Below are 21,469 nucleotides of genomic sequence, written 5' to 3'. Positions count from 1 at the left end.
AGACAGCAAGTATAGTAAAATATTAATGGTAGAATCTAGATGATGGATATAAGGGAATTCATTGCAATATTCTCCCAACTTGTCTGTATTTATCAATAAAATTTAGGGGTGGAAAGAAAGCATGATGTCTCCAGATTGCTGGGATAGGCACCTGCCTAGTGCTCTCTTTCAGGTATCATGCATCTCTCTGAGGTTCTAGTATAGGACTGAGCACTGGGGATTCTGTGAGGCAGTGGTTCCTGACCATAAGATCATATCAGAATCCCCATCATACTTTTTTTTTAATGTGGTGAATTAATAGTTAATATTATATAAGAATAAAGGAAGTGTCATAGATTTATGCTAATGGAGATGAGATATTCAATATCTTTATTGAATGAAAAACCAAAAGATTGCTCAACAGCATGTGTGACATATATTTAAAAGCAAATCATACACCCAAGGCACCAGAAAGGAGCAATTTGTTGTATATAATATTGTGTCAATGTTTGTTTTCTAATTTGAATAATCATGTTGTGATAATATCAAGAGAGTGTTCTTATTTGAGGATAATACACACTGAAGTATTTCGGAGTAAAGCAGTGCCGTGTTTGCAATTGAATCCCAAATGTTTCAGAAAAAAACAATTTTACGTGTGTGTATGTCTATATGAATATGTAAACATATACATGTATATATAGAGAAAGAGAACAGATGGGAACAATGACAAAGCAAAGGTGAAAATTTGTAATATTTCCTTCATAAGTTTTTAAAAATCCCCATATCATAACACACCCTCAGAAATTCTGATTTCAGGAGTGGGAACCTTGATATCTGTGCCTGTAAAATCTCCCCAGTACATGAGTCCCTGCTATGATCTCCTGTCACAAAAAATGAAATTCCTTGACCACTAACTGGTTCCAGAACGAGAGCACCCATCACAACAGGTTTTGTTAGTATGCTCTGGGGCCTTGGGGATTAATGGTCATCATACCTACCACGGGAGAAAAATCATGAGCAGGGTTGATGGTGGGACAGCCTCTTCTGGAAGTGCTACCTCCCCATTCAGAGGTGGGTTCACCTTCACTTAGAACCCACTGTGAAAGGAGGTGAAGCACGATGACATTGAGGTGTCCCTTTCAGCTCAGGACATCTAATTCCATATGAAAGTCTGTGCTGACCTATGGAGATGCAAAGAGCCAAGGAGAACTTGTGTGAGAAGCAGTTAACCCAGGCTCCAGGTTTGGGCAGCTCATTTCTACTTCCTGACTTATAGGTGGGGGGAAATTCCTACTTGCTCAATGTCCTCTTCTTGTTCTTTATTTCCTATTTCCTGTGTCCTCTTCTCACCCCTCCTCCTGTCTCCTCTATCACTTTAAAATGCAAACACACATGGCTGTGTCTCCATCTCAGTTCTAACCCACTTGGGCTTTGGAAGACCACTGTGTTCTGTTTCCATTTGTAGCACCCATGACACTAGCGCAGGACGTTTGCATGTGGCAGTTGCAGAATTTAATTCAAAGGAAGGACAAGGCCAGGGTTGGAGGTGAAGAGCAAATGAGGGCTGCTTTCTACCTCACCTAAAGACTGAATGAAAGTTTTGGCAGTTTCCCATGGGCTTCAGTGTCCGTTAATGAGTCAATTCTTCCTCATCAGTAGCTATTGTTTCCTATGTATCACATATTTTTGAAGGTATAACCACTTGGAAGTTATTCAGTTATGGCATTTGGTGAGCTGAACTTTCTGTGTGAAGTTGGCAGCTTTTTCAGACGCCATTTTTCTCAGTTTCAACATAACTGAAAAAAATATTGTTCTGAGTTGATACTTCTGCAGGGAGAAACTTAAAATGGTCCATATTGTTTTGAAGGAAAAAAACCACATTGATGTACATATGAAACCCAATGACACAAGCCATTCCCAATGGTTAGGCTAATGCCATTACTGCTCTTCCCCAGTCCACGTAGACAGTGTGTTATACTGTTTGTCTTTGCCGAGGACTCAACCTACAAAAATATCACACTCCATTTCACTAGAAGCTGCTGTGGACTCATTCTTGTGGTAAACAGCTGGAAACATGTCCCAGGATTGGGGAGGAAAAACCTTTCATGGGTCAGAGAAGAAACAAAGATGAAAACCTGAAGAGCCATAAATTAGAGAATGAACAATGAAATAGTGTACAAAGGGACAAAAATAGATTTAAAGGAAGGTGAGCTACTTTTTGACAAAGGTGCCAAAAAACACGCACTGGAGAAAAGATAGTCCCTTCAACAAAGAGTGCTGGGAAAACTGTAAATCCATATGCAACAAAATGAAATTAAACCCCTATCTCTCACCATGCACAAAACTCAACTCAAAATGGATCAAGGACTTAGGAATAAAACCAGAGACCCTGTGTCTAATAGAAGAAAAAGTAGGCCCTAAACTCCATCATGTGGAATTAGGCCACAACTTTCTTAAAAAGACTCTTGTAGCACAAGAATTAAAATCAAGAATCAATAAATGGGATGGAATCAAAGTAAAAAGTTTATTCTCAGCAAAAAGAAACAATCTGTGAGGTGAATAGAGAGCCTACATCTTGGGAGCAAATCTTTACTCCTCACACATCCGATAGAACACTAATCTCTAGGATATATAAAGACTCAAGAAGCTAAGCACCAAAAAACCCCAAATAACTCAATTAATAATAAATGGGTCAAGGACCTAAACAGACACTTCTCAGAAGATGATGTACAATCAATCAACAAATATATGAAAAAATGTTCATCATCACTAGCAATTAGAGAAATGCAAATCAAAACCACTCTAAGATTTCATCTCACTCCAGTCAGAATGGCAGCTATTATGAAGACAAACAACAATAAGTGTTGGCGAGGATGTGGGGGAAAAGGTACACTCATACATTGCTGGTGGGACTCCAAACTGGTGCAGCCAATCTGGAAAGCAGTATGGAGATTCCTTGGAAAACTGGGAATGGAACCACCATTTGACCCAGCTATCCTTCTCCTCGGTCTATATCCAAAGGACTTCAAACTGCATACTACAGGGACACAGCTATATCAATGTTTATAGCAGCACAATTCACAATAGCTAAAATGTGGAACCAACCTAGATGCCCTTCAATAGATGAATGGATAAAAAAATGTGGCATATATACACAGTGGAATATTACTCAGCAATAAAAGAGAATAAAATCATGGCATTTGCAGGTAAATGGATGGAGTTAGAGAAAATAATGCTAAGTGAAGTTAGCCTATCCCAAAAAACCAAATGCTGAATATTTTCTCTGATATAAGGAGCCTGATTCATAGTGGGTTTGGGAGGGGGAGCCTGGGAGGGCCTGGGGTTGGAAATGATGGTGGAATGTGATGAACATTATTATCCAAAGTACACATATGAAGACATGAATTGGCGTGAATATACTTTGTATACAACCAGAGATATGAAAAATTGTGCTCTATATGTGTAATATGAATTGTAATGCATTCTGCTGTCATGTATAAATAAAAAAATTAATAAAAAAGAGAAAGAGCAAAATAGTTGATTCCAAAATTAGTAGATACAACTACTAACTTGGCATTTCTTATAGTATGATCCTTAGAATATTAGTCCCATTAAGTGCTCCATTAACATACACATGCATGCACACACATATACCACTTCCACCACTTTTCTACCTTTCATTTGACCCATTTTATTTGACACAGATAATATCTATTGTAATACTATGGAACTAGTATTCTAAAACAATGGTTTTCAAACTCTTTGGTCTCGGGGCACCTGTATCAATCTAAGTCTTGTTAGGAGAGAGAAATCACATAGTAATTTGAATGGGGAATTTTAAAAAATTTTTATTTATTTATTTTAGTTAGGTATATATGACAGGAGAATGTATTTTGATTCATTGTACACAATTGCAGTACAATTTTTCATTTCTCTGATTGTACACCATGTAGTATTGCACCATATGTGCAGTCATACATGTACCTAGGGTAATAATTTCCAGTTCATTGCACCATCTTTCTTGCCCCCAGACCCCCTCTCTTCCCCTCCTCTTCTTTGCCCAATCAGAGTTTCTCCATCTCCCCTGCCCCCATTATGGACCAGCATCCATTGATCAGAGAGAACATTTGGCCTTTGCTTTTTTGGGATTGGCTAACATTGTTTAGCATGATATTCTGTAACTCCATCCATTTATGGGCAAATGCCATAATTTTATTCTTTTTTAATGCTGAATAATATTCAGTATTAAAGGAACCACAGTTCCTTAATCCATTCATCTATTGAAGGGCATCTAGGTTGGTTTTACAGGTTATCTCTCATGAACAGAGCTGCTATAAACATTGATGTGGCTGTGTTACTATAGTATGCTAATTTTAAGTCCTTTGTATATGGACAGAGGAGTGGGATAGATGGGTCAAATGGTGGTTCCATTCCAAGTTTTCTAAGAAAGCTTCATATTGCTTTCCTTATTGGTTGCACCAATTTGCAGTCCCACCAGCAGTGTATGAGTGTGCCTTCTCTCCCACCTCCTCGCCAACACTTATTGTTGTTTGTCTTCATAATAGCTGCCATTCTATCTGGTGTGAGATGAAATCTTAGAGTAGTTTTGATTTGCATTTCTCTAATTACTAGAGATGCTGAACATTTTTTCATATATTTGTTGATTGAATACATATCTTCCTCTGAGAAGTGTCTGTTCAGCTCCTTAGCCTGTTTATTGATTGGGTTGTTTGTTTTTTTGGTGTTAAGTTTTTTGAGTTCTTTATATATCCTGGAGATTAGTGTTCTCAAATCTTTCATCGTGAATGGGAAATTTTTAACATAAAAACTATTGCTACAACTTGGGACTGGCTAGTAAAACATAAAGAGAACTCTAAAGAATATAAGAATAGTGGACATCAGTAACAGTCACCAGCTGCTCTAGAGATGACACAGGGTGCACAAGGAAGAGCTCTCATACTTCAGTGCTCATACCTTGTTGGAGAAGGAAAGACCCTGGCTCACTGAATGGCAGAGCAAGCTGCTGTGATAGCATGCCAATAGAACTTACTGGAAACTTCTCTGCCACCTGCTGGGAAACTCTCTTCCAAGATGCTGGAAAAAGCTGTTTATGGAGAACAGTCTCAGTGGAGACATCCAGTTACAAAACCACCTCAGAGGAGGGGTACAGGACAACTGTTGTCTTTAGGATGCTATTGGTTACACATCAGATACTGGAGAAGCTGCTTGTATTGTTGGAGTTGAGTGCTGGGGAAGCCTTATTTGTGCTACAGGAGTAGATGGTGGCAAAGCTGCTCCAGGGCAGGTGACAGAAGAGATCATATCAGAACCAGGAAGGAAAACCCTCTTCTTCTGTGATGCCTTTTCAGCTTCTTTTATTGGTGAAGGTGACTGCCAGGTAAACAAAGGTTAAAATAAAACGTAAAGGGTCCAAATCCATTTTCATAGAGCAGGCAAGGAAGGGTTAACATGAAAATGAGGGGTGATGAATTGATAGCTAGCACATTTGCAACAATTTGAAGTTATATATTCATTTATTACTTAGTAGCTAATGTGAAGCGATCATTTGTTATCTATCAGGCACTGTGCTAAGTAATTTGCATTGGTTCATTTAATTCTCTCACAAATCTTTATAAAAAGTACTATTAATATCCAACAACTATTTTACACATAAAAGAACCAAGAAATGTAAAAATTAAAATTTTTACCCACTGTCATAGAGCCAGTGGGTGGCAGGTCTAACATCCAAATCTAGGCCTGTGAGTTTAGAGTTTCTCTCTCACCTGAGAACAGGAAACAGTTTTATTTTATGCAGTGTTGTATCTACAATCCCTGCATAAAGAAAAAATTCACAAACATTTATTGAACATATGGTTCAATGTTTCTCAACCTTTTTTCATTATTGTCCCCTTAAGGAGCCTTTTAAAATATTTTTTTTCTAATTGGCCTCCACTGTGAAATTTTAATGCCACAGATACACACATATATATATATATATATATATATATATATATATATATATATATATAGACTCTCTGTGCTTTATAGATGAAATGAGCAAGATTCCTGCCCCTCCCCCTGAAACCGTTCTTGCTCCTTTGGGAGTGATATCACTCCTATTGAGAATGCTTAATAATACCTGCACAGGTGACATTCTTTCATTTTCTACAGTTATACACAAGGCAACAGAAGTGTGAACATGGGTGAATCACTTCACCTCAATGTTCAGATCTATTTGGGATGTGAATTCAAATATCCAGAGGGTCCAAATTCATAAGATAAATATGTGAATTAGGCCAGTGTAACAATAATGTGTAGGACAAACAGTGGTAAATTAGAGATAATTAAACCTGGTTGGAGTCATACATACTACAATTTTTAATGACACTTTGCCTGCCAAGCAAACACTTTTGTGGGCAGGGCTTATCCCCAAAGGCTACCAGTTTACATCCTTTGAACTAAGGTCCTTTTTAGTTCTAAGATTTTTTGTCTTCAATTAAACAAATAAATAACACATGGTATCTTTGCCACTATGGAGGTCTTAGTTGTGTGGTTTCAAAGTTTGTTTCATTTTGGTATGAATAGTATTATCAGAAATATTCTTTGACATTGCTATGGTTTGGATAAACATTGAAGGCTTGGTTCTCAACCTATGATGCTATTCAGAGGTGGTGAACCTTTAAGAGGTGGAGGCTAGAGGGAGAGGTAGGTCATTGAGGCATGATTGTCAAGGGGATTGGGGGACCTCAAACTCTCATCTCTCTATTTTTGCTTCCTAGCTGCCATGAGATAAGCACTTTGTTCAACCATGGACTACCCACCATGATATAGTGCCTAGACACAGGCCTGAAAGCAAGAGCCAACAGAGTGAAACCTCCAAAACTGTGAGCCAAAATTTTCTTCTTTTCAAGTTGATTGTCTTGGGTATTTTTCCAGAGTGATGAAAAGCAGACTATTACTTGATACTTGTAAGAATTTCTCTTGGGTGATGTTGTGGTTTGGATATGAGGTTTCCCCTGAAATACTCATGTGTTAGGCAATTCGGGAATGTTCAGAGATGAAATGATTAGATTATGGGCTGTGACCTCATCCGTGGATTAATCCATCTGGTAGATAAACTGTCTGAATGAGTGGTAACTAGGCAGGCAGGGCATGGCTGGTGGAAGCAGTTCACTGGGTCGTACTTCTGGACTCTATCTTGTCCCTGGGTCATCCCTCCCTACACCCCCTCCATACTTCACAGTTGCCATGAGCTAAACTGTTTTCCTCTGAAATGCCCTTCCACCATGATGTACTGCCTCACCTCAGGCCCGGAGCAATGGAGTTGGTTGATGGTGGGTGGAGACCTCTGAAACCTTAAGACCAAATAAACATTTCCTCTTCTAAGTTGTTGTCAGATATTTTTGGTCACAGCAACAAAAAGCTGACTAACACAGATGGTGTCAATTGGCTGCAGGAAGCCAATACTAAGACAAAGTTAGAAAGGCAGGAGATTTATTGAGGTCAACACCTGTGAAAGATAAGGAGTACAAGAAGCAAGAAGTCAGGGAGAACCTTCAGACTCCGGTGCTAGGCTGACCTGTGAAAGTACAAGAGGAAGACATGATGATCCGATGGGAAAAGGCTCAGATATTTCCTATAGTGTAAGTGTTGGCCAGCCCCATGAGGAGCTCTAGAGCAAAGCTCATCCATAGAGGAATCCCTTGTTGGCTACAAACACCAGTCTCCCACTAGTTCTTGATGAGGGACTTCCCAGGAAGCATGTGGCCTTGGCTTGAAAGCTGAGGCATATAGAGTCACTCACAACTGGAGGCTATCAGCTACTTTCATTCCCTGTAACAGCATCTCTCTTCAAGGGAGTTATGAGCAACGAATCTCCACATTGGTATATATTAGCAGTGGATTATAACTTTTTGATCCTATTAGTTAAAAAAAAAAATAGTGCATCTGGGAGAAAGGAGTGGAGGCTCACCAGATTGGAGAGGGAGGGATGGGAATGGGAAAGGCAATAGAATGAATTGGTCATAACTTTCTTATGTTCATATGTGAATACAATATCAGTATAAGTCTACTTCATGTACAACCACAAGAATGGGAAGTTATACTCTATGTATGTATGATACGCCAAAATATATTCTACTGTCATGTATAACTAAAAAGAACAAATAAAAAAAGAAAAAAAATAGTGCATCTATTATATTGGTGAAAAAATACATATAATTTTAAAAAATTGATGAAGAAAATAATCACTTAAATATATGTGCATATTTTTTTTCCAAGGAAGGCAGTAGACTGAATATAATACCCTGATACCCTCCTTTGGAACCTCTATACAGCTACCAACCGCATGGATAAATGGACCATCTCAGGGAAGTATCCAGGTGGGATCTGTAAAGTATAATCAGGACCTTAGATTCTGGCATATCAGGGACATGGAAAGTCTTGGAAAGCCTTATTTCCCCTCTGGATCCTACAAAATGTTGGAGATCTACAGCAGAAAGCACTGGGGCAGAGAGCAGAGTGTGATTCATGAGCTCTTAGAGGAAGGGGAGCCTCAGCCTATGTTAGTGTTCTTGAGGGCATCTGCTGGCTTCCCTGGCTCCAAGGAGCATGGAGAGAAATGAAGAAGCCAGCTGGCTCCTTACCACTCACTCCTAAGGCTGGCAGGGCTCCACCCTCTACAGCTGAAAAGACTGCGAATTGAGAGGTTTTCTCCTGGAGAAGGAACTGATGACTCACTGCTGGTACATCTTTTCTCACGGTTCACAGAATGACTACTGCTGAAGACACACTTAAGAACTAGACCCAGACTGTCGTGTATAACCAATTAGAATAAAAATATATAACTAGACCTGGATTCCAAGGGTGTATAAAATCATGAGCAGGCAAAGATATGCAGCATTACATTTATGAAGACTAGTAGCCAGGGAGAGACCAGAAATAGGACAGATAGAATGTACAGGTATTATAGAATAGAAATGTTTGAATAGGAACACAATTACAGTATGCAAGGTACTGTCTGGAAAAGAGGATTTCATAAATTTAAAATGTATAGATAAATTGAAAGAAAAAAGCATTCACTGTAGAAATCCTAATGCATTTCCTGGATGATCAAATGAAAGCAATATCTTGAAATATAAGCAAAAAATGCAAAGAGATGGAAAGAAAGAACAAAAAAAATAAAAGATTTGTAAGGCCAAAAGACAATACCTGTGAAAAACAGGGGTGCTGGGAGGGAGGGCTGAGCAGGCAGAGCACAGAGGATGCTTAGGGAAGTGAAACCACTGTGTATGGTACTATAGTGATGGATTATATTTTTCATTATATTTTTGACCAAATGCACAAGAGCTAGAGTGAACCCTGGGGCTGAGGGTGATAATGATGTGTCAAAGATACATTGTCTGTTGTAATAGACATACCACTCTGATGCAAAATGCAAAATGGGGGGGGTGGGGTGGAGGAGGTTGTGCATGGGTGGGGATAAGAGTTAAGTAGGTCATCACTGTACCTTCTGCTCAGTTTTCTGGTGGACCTAAAATACACACACACACACACACACACACACACACACACACACATTTTAAATAGAAGAGTAAAAAAAAAAAAAGGTTTGGCAAAATAACAGATGGGAAAAAGACAAAAATCAAACAATGGAGAAAAATGTCCCTGACCTAAAGAAATTCTTAAAACTGAAAAATGCTCAAGTTCACCAATTTTTATATAGAATTTAAGGGGGAAAACCCCACATACACCTAGACATACACCAATTAAAGAAAAGTCTTATTTAAGACATAAGACATAAAAAATTATTTTCAGAGGAAAAGAAATTAGATTGGCATTTGCCATCTGTTGAACTAAAAACTAAACTACAGTGAAATAACATCTAGTTTCCTGACAGGAGGGAAATGATACCCAGGATGGCTTCATAGCTAGAACTTACTGGTTTAACCACATCTTTGGTTAAAATATTGAAATACTTCTACATCAGATAGGAATAGTTGTGGCCCCAAGCGCCTCCACCCCTTCCCATCCCTCCCTGCCCCTCCTAGGGACACATTGTGCAGGATTCAACAACTGAAAAATTGCTACCCAGCACCTTTGCGAGTGATTGGCCAATGTCTGGTTAAGTATTTGAATATCAGTTCTGCTGCCAAGGTATCACCTGACAGAGGATTGAAAGTTATCAGAGAATAAATGAGCCATGTACCCCATCTGAAGTAAATGTTTGAGAAAGAATTCTTGACAAGTTGGAAAAGACTCCAAACAGGTCTTAAGAGAGAAGATTGAGAAAAAGATAAAAATAGTGATGAAGAATGAATCTTGCAATATACACTAAAATTTAAATAAAGAGTGGCTGGGGTTATACAGGGAGAATTTGGATTTTTGAAAGAGAGTATATTTTCTTCAATGAAAATATCTAATAACATGTTGAAATTAAGACATCAAATTACCTCAGCAAAACCTATGGATGGAGGAAAGATAAATAAGGAAACTCAAAGCAAGAAGAAGGTCTCATAGCCTTGTCTTTTGTAGGGGAGGGGTTGTATGAGGCATGTGTAATTAATATCCACTTTTTTTTTTAGTTGCAGTTGGACACAATACATTTATTTTATTTATTTATTTATATGTGGTGCTGACGATCGAACCCAGTGCCTCACACATGCTAGGCAAGTGCTCTACTGCTGAACCACACCACCAGCCCCTTAATAACACTCTAGAGACAGTCTTTTTGAAGAGCCAGAGCAATGACGAGTATAATACCTGAGTTGGGCAGATAAGATCTTGTTTTCACAAAATTGTCAAAGAAGATATTTGATCATAAATGTCAGGAAAGAGACAATAACTATTAGGGATGGGAAAGGAGGGTGAAATTTTTCAAATGAACAAGAAGACAAAAAATTATTATACCAACAAAAACAATGAAAAGGACATGAAAAAACCACAAATCAAAGTACATAGTAAAGATAAAGATGAAAGTGATGAAAAGGAGTACATCAGCTATTTGATTGTACATGAAGAAGATAATTTCATCCATGAAAAGATAGAAACCTCGGATACAGCAAAAAATAAAAGTCAACTCAGATATTTATATATCACTACTAAAGTCATGAAGATAGTAAACAAAATGCAAGCAAAAAGAAATCAGGAATGGCAAGGACAAGATCAGACAAGGTAGAATAAAAGTGTAAAAGCATGAAACAGGTTTAAGGAGAATATCCTGCAATAATAAGAGACAATTTACAAAGGAGATATGCAATAATTATGTATGTGAAGTAGCATTGCTTTAAATATGTGCAACCACATGCAATTAAAAATTCAAGAAGTTGATAAAACACAACCATTCTGAGAAATTCTAATTCACGTTTTTCAGAGCAATAGATCTGGTCGAAAGAAAGGTAAGGACAATGATTGAATCATGCAAAAGTCAAAGGTTTTATGTTTAATAAATGAAGAATTTTTCTGTTGTCCATGAAACATTTTCTTTTTTTTTAAATTTTTATTGTTGGTTGTTCAAAACATTACATAGTTCTTGATATATCATATTTCACACTTTGATTCAAGTGGGATATGAACTCCCATTTTTACCCCGTATACAGATTGCAGAATCACATCAGTTACACATCCTCTGTTTTACATATTGCCATACTAGTGTCTGTTGTATTCTGCTGCCTTTCCTATCCTCTACTATCCCCCCCTGCCCTCCCCTCCCATCTTCTCTCTCTACCCCATCTACTGTAATTCATTTCTCCCCCTTGTTTTTTCCCCTTTCCCCTCACTTCCTCTTGTATGTAATTTTGTATAACAATGAGGTTCTCCTTCCATTTCCATGCAATTACCCTTCTCTCTCCCTTTCCCTCCCACCTCTCGTCCCTGTTTAATGTTAATCTTCTTCTCATGCTCTTCCTCCCTACTCTGTTCTTAGTTGCTCTCCTTATAGCAAAGAAGACATTTGGCATTTGTTTTTTAGGGATTGGCTAGCTTCACTTAGCATAATCTACTCTAATGCCATCCATTTCCCTGAAAATTCCATGATTTTGTCATTTTTTAATGCAGAGTAATACTCCATTGTGTATAAATGCCACATTTTTTTTTATCCATTCATCTATTGAAGGGCATCTAGGTTGGTTCCACAGTCTAGCTATTGTGAATTGTGCTGCTATGAACATCGATGTAGCAGTGTCCCTGTAGTATGCTCTTTTAGGTCTTTAGGGAATAGACCGAGAAGGGGAATAGCTGGGTCAAATGGTGGTTCCATTCCCAGCTTTCCAAGAAATCTCCATACTGCTTTCCAAATTGGCTGCACCAATTTGCAGTCCCACCAGCAATGTACAAGTGTACCCTTTCCCCACCTCCTCGCCAGCACTTGTTGTTGTTTGACTTCATAAAGGCTGCCAATCTTACTGGAGTGAGATGGTATCTTAGGGTGGTTTTGATTTGCATTTCTCTGACTGCTAGAGATGGTGAGCATTTTTTCATGTACTTGTTGATTGATTGTATGTCCTCCTGTGAGAAGTGTCTGTTCAGGTCTTAGCCCATTTGTTGATTGGGTTATTTGTTTTCTTCTTGTATAATTTTTTGAGTTCTTTGTATATTCTGGATATTAGGGCTCTATCTGAAGTGTGAGTAAAAATTTGTTCCCAGGATGTAGGCTCCCTATTTACCTCTCTTATTGTTTCTCTTGCTGAGAAAAACCTTTTTAGTTTGAGTAAGTCCCATTTGTTGATTCTTGTTTTTAACTCTTGTGCTATGGGTGTCCTATTAAGGAATTTGGAGCCCGACCCCACAATATGTAGATCGGAGCCAACTTTTTCTTCTATTAGACGCAGTGTCTCTAATTTGATATCAATCTCCTTGATCCATTTTGAGTTAACTTTTGTGCATGGCGAGAGAAAGGGATTCAGTTTCATTTTGTTGCATATGGATTTCCAGTTTTCCCAGCACCATTTGTTGAAGATGCAATCCTTCCTCCATTGCATGCTTTTAGCCCCTTTTTCAAAATTGTTCTCATTTTAACCAGAAAGTCATTAGCAAATTTTAGAAAGTAAAGATATCTTGGCCAAAATTCTTTCATCAAAATTTAATAACATTAAATATAAATAAGCAAAGGATGGCAATTACGTTTCTTCTACTTTGAAAAATTTAAGTGTCCTACTAAATAACTCCTGAACTAAAAGGAATTAAGTGGAAAAACTGTATTTTTAATGAATTAAAAAGACAATATCATAAAATATCAATTTTTCAAATATTAATTGACAAACATAAAGTATAAGATTCACTATTGTTTTCTTTAGTGAGAAAAAATGATCCTAAAGTATCTAACGAAAAATAAATGTTAACGACATTTAAAGAAAGTTATGAGCTCAAACTCGAAACAACTGCAAGCAGAAGATGAACTTTTTGGGAAGCTGACTACTGAAAAGTATACAAGTCTGTAAGGTAGAAGCTTCAAAAGAACATTATATCAAGCTGGTGTTCTAAAGTTGTATGGTAATTTTAGGCTTAAGAGAAAAACATGTTGGAGATTTGTTTATATCATTTGTGCTCTACAACTGGACTTGTTATCAATAAGATATGTACAGTTCCATGTTACTTTTTACACTGAGATACAATTTAAATGTATTCTTAAGTTAATGAGAGCCTAATCTGTGTGAAGGTTTTATTGCAAAACACAAAAGTACATTGCTACTTTTCTACAAGAGGTTAAAAGCTTTCAGTCTTTAATTCATGTTTTAAATGTGATATTATGTTGTGTTAGCTAATGTTCATGTAAACTTGAACAACAATTTATGTAAACTTTGTAAAATGATCAGCTTCAGAACTATAGTACTTGAGATTTAGAGCCCTGCCTTACTTGAGATAAGGCTCTGTCCCATCTCACTACATGTGAAAGTGGCTATGAAAGAAGTAAGCCAGATTTCAGTACAGTTAAAGTTGTGTCCAAAAGTAGGTTTTTGCCAAGATTACTAGGATCTCAAATAGGGAATTATGATGTAAAACCCTGCCAGAATTCAAGGTAGCTATTATGTAAGCTAAATATGTTTTTACCCTAGTTAGTTTTGTTTTGTAGTTTGCTTATAGATGGTTTAAGGATTGCCTGTTAATGTTTTAAAGAGGTACTGCTTTAAGAACTCACAACCTGGGTCAACTCAAGAGAAGGAGTTATCACCTACAGGATAGAGAGATAGACATTAAAGCCCAGTGCTCTTAATAGAAGGCTGTTAACTTATTTGCTAGATGTTTAAGATTAAGTTTTAAAGTTAAAAATTTGGCTCTTGCCCTCTGAGTCAGTCTGAATCAGGGAATAGGGGACTTCTCCAAAGGGCTCTGCAACTCTAGGCCACATAACCTCCTGAGCAGGGAGATTAATGAGACCAGTGGAGGTGCATTTGCTTTGAAGAGGAGGGTCATCAGAAAAGGGGAAACATCCCTGATGCTTCCGAGGGAAGCCACATGGTCAAGCAAGGCCTGGACCCATCCTAAGGTAAATGGCACTAGCAGAACTGAGAAGCTGCTATGAAGTTCCCCGAGGACTCCCAGGGAAACTCAGCTGACTGTTGACAATAGATAAGAACAAAAGTCAGTTTGACTTGCTTCATCTTAAACACTTAGCAAAGATAGTTAAAGCCAAAGCACAGCTGTTCCTGGACATTTTAAATGATAATAATAGTTAAATGTAACTTCCAAAAATAAGTAAACTGGAGGCTACAAAAGAAATTCTCAGACAGGAATGCCTGATAACTATTAAAAGGAACTGCCAGAGTAGTTTTTAGTTTAAGGCCCACAGATATTCCTAACCTACACAGGTAAGCTTGGTGTTTGCTAGTATGGTTATCCAGCCCTAAGTAGCAGAATTAAAGGTTTCTCTATTAGACACAGGTCATACTAGTAAAAGGATTTTGCAAGATCAGATGACATTAAATTATTAGACTATATCTTAAAGGAAAAGGACATCTGTAAACCTAAATGTTAGTTGTTGTGTTTACATCCCCGACATTTCTGGCAAGGTGACAAAAGTCCTTAAAGATTTACATGCTCAGATAAAAGCCATGTCCTCAGCAACTTTGTCGTGGAAACAATATCTTAGCTCCTGGTTCTTGGTACTTCCTGGTGAAAAACATTGTTAGTCTCTGTCTTGGCCATTATACTCATTGGCATATTCCTGTGCTGTGACATTTATTGCTGCATCAATATGGTTCCAGTAAATTAATAAATTCTTGTTTCTCTTATAGACCACCTATCCCTCGAATGGCCCTCCAGCCTAATACTTCTCAATTGGACTTTTATCATGGACCACTCGATAGACCCGATATTTTTAAAGGGGGACTCCAAACTGCTTGCCCCACACCGTCCCTTTTCAGCCTGAAGAAGCCAGAAAGATTCTCTTCGCCCCCCTTCCTTACAGCAGTGAGGAGTTCCCAAATTAGAGGGGGAAATAAAGCCAGATTTTAAGTTAGGTAGTCAGTGTAGTTAGATAAATTGGGGTCTAATACCGAATGGAATCTAAAATGGAGGCCATGCTGAAAATGATTCTAGGGAACGCAAAACAACTCATGAAATGTGAAACCCTTCAATAATTGTGATGCATTACTTTTAAGATTAAAAGTAGTCAGAAAAAGGAGTGGGGAATGTAAGGGTAAAAGAAATTGAAGTTAAAGTGTAAAAGTTAAAGGGTAAAAGACCAGGTGTTGTAAAGTTTCTAAGCTGCAAGGTCTGAGTTAAAATGTAAAGGATTAGGTATTGTTAGGTTTCTATGCTACCTGCAAAACCTGAAATTTCTGTAGCTGTTAAGACAATGCTTGGAACTGCCCAGTAAATATTTCCCCTGACTATTTGGTTGTTTAATAAGGGCTCTGTGTGGTCGCACGTAGGCATTGCAGGGCCTGGACCAATCAGTTTAAATGTAACCCCCTCCTTAGGAATGACCTATCACTCCAGCCTGACCTGTTCCCGCCAATGAATGAACTAATCATGTTTAGGAGTTGTTGTTCAATTTTCCCGTGCCTCATGATGATTTGTTCTGATGTATACAAAGCCCTCCGCCCTCCCCAAAAAGTGTACTTAAGCAGTGCTCAGCCCCTGCTCGGGGCTCTGGGCTGCTTTCCCTTCTTGAGTGGGCACGGAGCCCCAGCATGCTGGTTCAATAAATCCCCCTTCTGCCAATTGCAAAAAAAAAAAAAAAAAAGAAAGTTATGAAAAAGGAAATTAATAAGAGAGATTCACTTTTTTTCAGATATTATAAGACCTGTGCAATGAAACGTTATGGTACTTATCCCTTTAACATAATGCATTGACCCTCTTTATTCCTGGTAATGTTTCTTGCTCAGAAGTATAGTTTGTCTACTATTAATTTAGCTTCTCCAGTTTTCTTTGATTAGGACTTTTTTCTATCCTTTTAGTTTTAACTTGTATATGTATTTTTACTTAAAGTAAGTTTCTTCTTAAAAAATATATATTTTGTAGGTAGGATCTTACTTTTTCAATCAATCTGATTAGTAGAATGAAACTGAAAGTTTGTACCTGTTGTCCAACATCTCCCCAATCCTCCCATCCCGAATCCCTAGAAACCATGGTTCTACTTTCTGCTTCTGAGTTTAACTTTTTGAGAGTCCACATATAAGTGAGATCACGCAGTATTTTTCTTTCTGTGTCTGGAAGATTTCACTTAACATAATATCCTTCAGGGTCATCCATGTTGTTACAAGTGACAGAATTTCCTTCTTTGTAATGGCTGAATAATATTCCATTACATCTATGTCTATATCTATATCCCATATTTCCTTTACCTCTCCCTCCATCAGTGTACAATTAGATTGTTTCTATACCTTGGATATTATGAATTATAGTGCAATAAACACAGGGGTAGAGATCTCTGCAAGATACTGATTTCATTTGATTTCAATATATAGCCAAAAGTAGGATTTCTGGATCATATAGTAGGACCCTCCACACTGTTTTCTGTAATGATTGTACCAATTAACATGATTACTAAAAGTGTACAAGACTTTCCTTTTCCTTGCATTCTAAACGACACTTGCGTGTTAGTCAGATTTTTGTAGCTGTAATCAAAATACCTAACAAGAGCAATTTAGAGGAGGAAACAGATTTATTTTGAGCTCACAGTTTCAGAGATTCAGTCCATGGTCAGCTGGCTCCATCATTTTGAGCATGAGGAGGCAGAACAAATCATGGTGGAAAGAAGTGACAATGGGAAGCTTCTCCTGGCTCCCAGGAATCAGAGGGAGAGAAAGTGAGAAACCAGGGTCAAAATATAATCCCTGAGATGGAAAGACCTCCCATGTTCTTGGATAGGCAGAATTAATATTGTTGAAAAGATCATTCTACCAAAAGCAATATACATATTTAATTAGATCCTCATCAAAATACCAATGACATTCTTTACAGAATTAGAATAATCTATCCTTAAATTCATTTGAAAGAATAAGAGACCAAGAAAAGCCAAAGTAATTCTGAGCAAGAAGACTGATACAGGAGGCATCACACCACAGTACCCAATCTTGAATTATGCTACAGACCTATAAAAACAAAAACAGCATGGTATTGGCATCAAAACAGACATGAAGACCAATGGAATAGAATAGAAGGCACAGAAACACACCCACACACTTAAAACCATCTGATACTTGACAAAGGTACCAAAAAATATGCATTGGAGAAAAGATAGCCTCAGGTATTAGACCAGAAATTTTGCATCTGCTAGAAGAAAGCAGAGGGTCAACCCAGTATCAGAAAGGTACAGGCACCAACTTGCTCAACAAGACCCCTAAAGCTCACAAAGTAAAACCAAGAATCAATAAGTGTTACAGCATCAAATTTAAAAGCTTCTTCACAACAAAGGAAACATGAAGAGTATAAAGGGAAAGGCTATAAAATGGGAGACAATTTTGCTTCCCTGCAAGGGATTAATATCTAGCATATATAATCAACACACACACACATACAAAAACAAACAAACAAACAATAACAATAAAAACCAACCAATAAATAGGCAAAATAAACAAAAATATATTTTTCAAAAGAAGAAACACAAATTGCTGACAAATATGTAAAATAACATTCAGCATATCTAGCAATCAGGAAAATGCAAACCAAACATTAAACTAAGACTTCATCTTACTCCCGCTCAGAATTGCAATTATCAAGAACACAAATAATAATAAATGCTAGTGAGGTTATGGGGAAAAAGTTACTCTCACATTGTTGGTGGGACTGCAAATGAGTACGACCACTCTAGAAAGCTGCATGGAGCTTCCCAAAAAACTAGGAATGAAATCACAAGACCCAGCTATCCCACGGCATGGTATTTATCTAAAAGAACTAAAATCAGCATACTGTAGTGGTAGAGTCACATCAGTATTTGTAGCAGCACAATTCACAATAGCCAAATTATGAAATCAGCCCAGTTGCCTATCAATAGATGAATAAATCAAGAAAATGTCGTATATATACAAAATGGAGTTTTACTCAGCTATAAATAAGAATGAAATGATGGAATTTGCCATTAGATGAATGGAAATGGAGAAAATTGTGCTAAGTGAAATAAGACAGACTCAGAAAATCAAGCTCCCAAAGTGAATGTCACTTTTATGTGTATGGAGAAAGTTACCAATCAAAAATAAATAAATACATAAATAAATAAATAGAGAGAGAGAGTAAAAGGGAAATCAGTAGTGTAGAGGGAGGGAAGAGGGGAGGGAAAGGGGGAGGATGGGGATTGAAATCAAATTCCAGGCTTGTATGATTTTGTCCAAATGAGCACAACTATTATGTATAAATAATTATGATGCTCTAATAAAAAGCAATATATATTCATAAATATGTGTCTATTCAAATGTGTTATCCACTAATGAGATTATAGTCTCATAATCAGTCATTTTATCTCTGAACATTCCTGCCTTACCTAACATGATCTTTTCGGGGGACACTTCATATCCAAATCACAACAATTTGTTATCATTTATCTTTTTGATAATAGTCACTCGAGTAACTTTCCATAAACCCATTGGTGACTTGTATGTTATACACACACACACACACACACACTACATTTATTTTATTTATTTATTTTTTATGTGATGCTGAGGATCGAACTCAGAGCCTCACACGTGCTAGGAGAGCGCTCTACTGCTGAGCCACAACCCCAACCCCCGTATATTTTCTTTGAAAAATTTTCTATTCCAGTCCTTTCCCATTTTTGTTAGGGTATTTGCTTTTTGTTTTGTTTTGTTTTTATTGAGTTATGTGAGTTCATTATTAGTTGTGAAGATTAACCTCTTGTCGGGTATATGATTTTCCATTCTGTATCTGGTCTTCTCATTTTGCTGTTTCCTGTTTCCTGTGCTGTGCAGAAGCTTTTAAGTTTGATGTGGTCCACTTGCATGTATTTGCTTTGTTGCTTTTTTTTTTTTGGTGCCTTATCCAAAATGGTCAGTAAAAATAACCAAATGACAGCAGTAACTCCTTGCTTTTCAGTAATTACTCTAAATGAAAATGAATTGAATTCTCTAGTCAAAAGGCAGAGTGGCTTTGTATAGATAAAACAAACGATATTCCCCAAAATGCTGCCTATAAGAGACTCACTTTAGCTACAAGAATACATGTAGACTGAGAATGAAGAAATGGAAAAAAGATATTTCATGCAAATGGACACCAAAAGAGAGCAAGGATGCTGTACTTACATAGACAAATTAGACGTTCATTCAAAATGTGACAAAGAAGGTCACTATGATGATAGAGGAGTTAATTCATCGAGAGGATATAGCAATTGTAAGTATATCTGCACCCAACACTGGATCACCCAAATACATACAGCGAATGTCTACAGAATTGAAATGAGAAACAGACAGTATATAATAAAGCTAAAGGACATTAGTATCACACTTTCAACAAGGCATAGCTCATCCAGACAGCAAATCAATAAGAAAACCGTAGGCTTGGCTAACACTACAGACCAAATTAACCTAATAAACATACAGAACATTCTGTAGAATGACAGTGAATACACATTCTTTTCAAGTGCACACAGTCTACACATCAAGATAAATAATATTTTGGGTCACAAAACAAGTCTTAACAAATTGAAGAGGTCTGAAACAATAAGATCTCTCTTTTCTAACCACAATGAGGTAAAACTAGAAATCAACAATAGGAGGAATCTTAGAAAATTCACAAATTTTGTGAAATAAAACAACACACTCCTGAGCAACCAATGGGTCCAAGAAGAAACCAAACAGGATATCAAAAACTATCTTAAGACAAATAAAAATGGCAACAACATACCAAAACTTATAGGAGAGAAGAAAAGCATTACTAACAGGAAGTTTACTGATAAGTGCTTATATCAGGAAAAAAAAAGAAAGATCTTAAGTAAACAAGTGAACTTCACACTTGAAGAAATTATAAAATAAATGAAATAGAGATTAGAAAGGCAAGAGGAAAATCAATGAAACTAAAGGTATTTGTTTTTGATAAGATGAACAAAATTGATAAAACATTAGCTAGACTTACTGAGTGTCACGAGCGGCTTCTCAGCCTTGTCTGGTTACCAGGAGTTCCCTTCCGGATATCTGCACTGGACCCCGGACTGCGACGTACGCGAACACCAAGCACGAACTCGATTGCCTTTTGAAATGCTGGTTTATTCGCACACCACACAAAGCAATACACGAGGTGGCTGGCACACAACTGCACGATCTTACTCTCAGGCGACGAGAGTTAGTTGTGAGCAAATACATGGAGTTTCCCTCGCGCTTATATACTCTATATGTTTACAACAAACTTGTTTATGTCTAACTTATCTAACATAAGCACACTACCTAGTTACATCATCAACTTATCTAACATGGGCATACTATCTAGTCATCCTATAACCAAAACATGTTTACAACTAAAAAGTCACTTAGTCACTGCAAAGTCCAAAACAAGTCCAAAACAAGTCCTTTTGCTGATTCATGTTGTTTATTCATCCTTGATGTTTACTCCTGTCACTGAGGAAAAAAAGAAGACTCAAATAAATAAAATGATGAATGAAAGAGGAGACATTATAACTGATACCACAGAAACATACAGGGTCAAATAGACTGCTGTGAACAATTATACACCAATAAATTTGGATAGTTTAGAAGAAATGAATATATCCCTAGAAATATATAATATACCAAGACCAAATGATCAAGAAATAGAATCTCTAAATAGACTGAAATAAGTAAGGAGATTGAACCAGTAATCAAAAAACCTTCCGACAAAGAAAAGCTCAAGACCAGATAGTATCATGAGTAAATTCTACCAAACATTTAAAGAGTCCATGCTAATCTCTCTCACATTCTTTCAAAAAAGGAAGAGGAGAGAACAGTTCCCATTTCTTTTTAAAATAATAGCTTGAGTGCTATGTTCGTCATCTTTTCTTTGCTGTGACAAACTACATGAAAAAAACAACTTAGAGGAGGAAAGACTTACTTTGGCTCACAGTTTT

General features: G+C 37.2%; 1 long non-coding RNA gene across 1 annotated transcript in view; it reads right to left on the bottom strand.

The window, feature by feature from the left end:
* LOC139701402 (uncharacterized) overlaps positions 1-20,979 on the bottom strand; it is a 65,759-nt gene extending 44,780 nt beyond the window's left edge. The window contains exon 1 of the long non-coding RNA XR_011703961.1: positions 20,506-20,979. This is a non-coding gene — a long non-coding RNA (uncharacterized lncRNA). The remainder of the gene's footprint in view (positions 1-20,505) is intronic.
* Between the last annotated feature and the right edge of the window lie 490 nt (positions 20,980-21,469).

This window comes from Marmota flaviventris, chromosome 12, assembly GCF_047511675.1.
Source record: "Marmota flaviventris isolate mMarFla1 chromosome 12, mMarFla1.hap1, whole genome shotgun sequence".
Classification (NCBI taxonomy): Eukaryota; Metazoa; Chordata; class Mammalia; order Rodentia; family Sciuridae; genus Marmota; species Marmota flaviventris.
The sequence above is the reverse complement of the archived record's forward strand: the minus strand, read 5'-3'. Positions and strand labels throughout refer to the sequence as shown.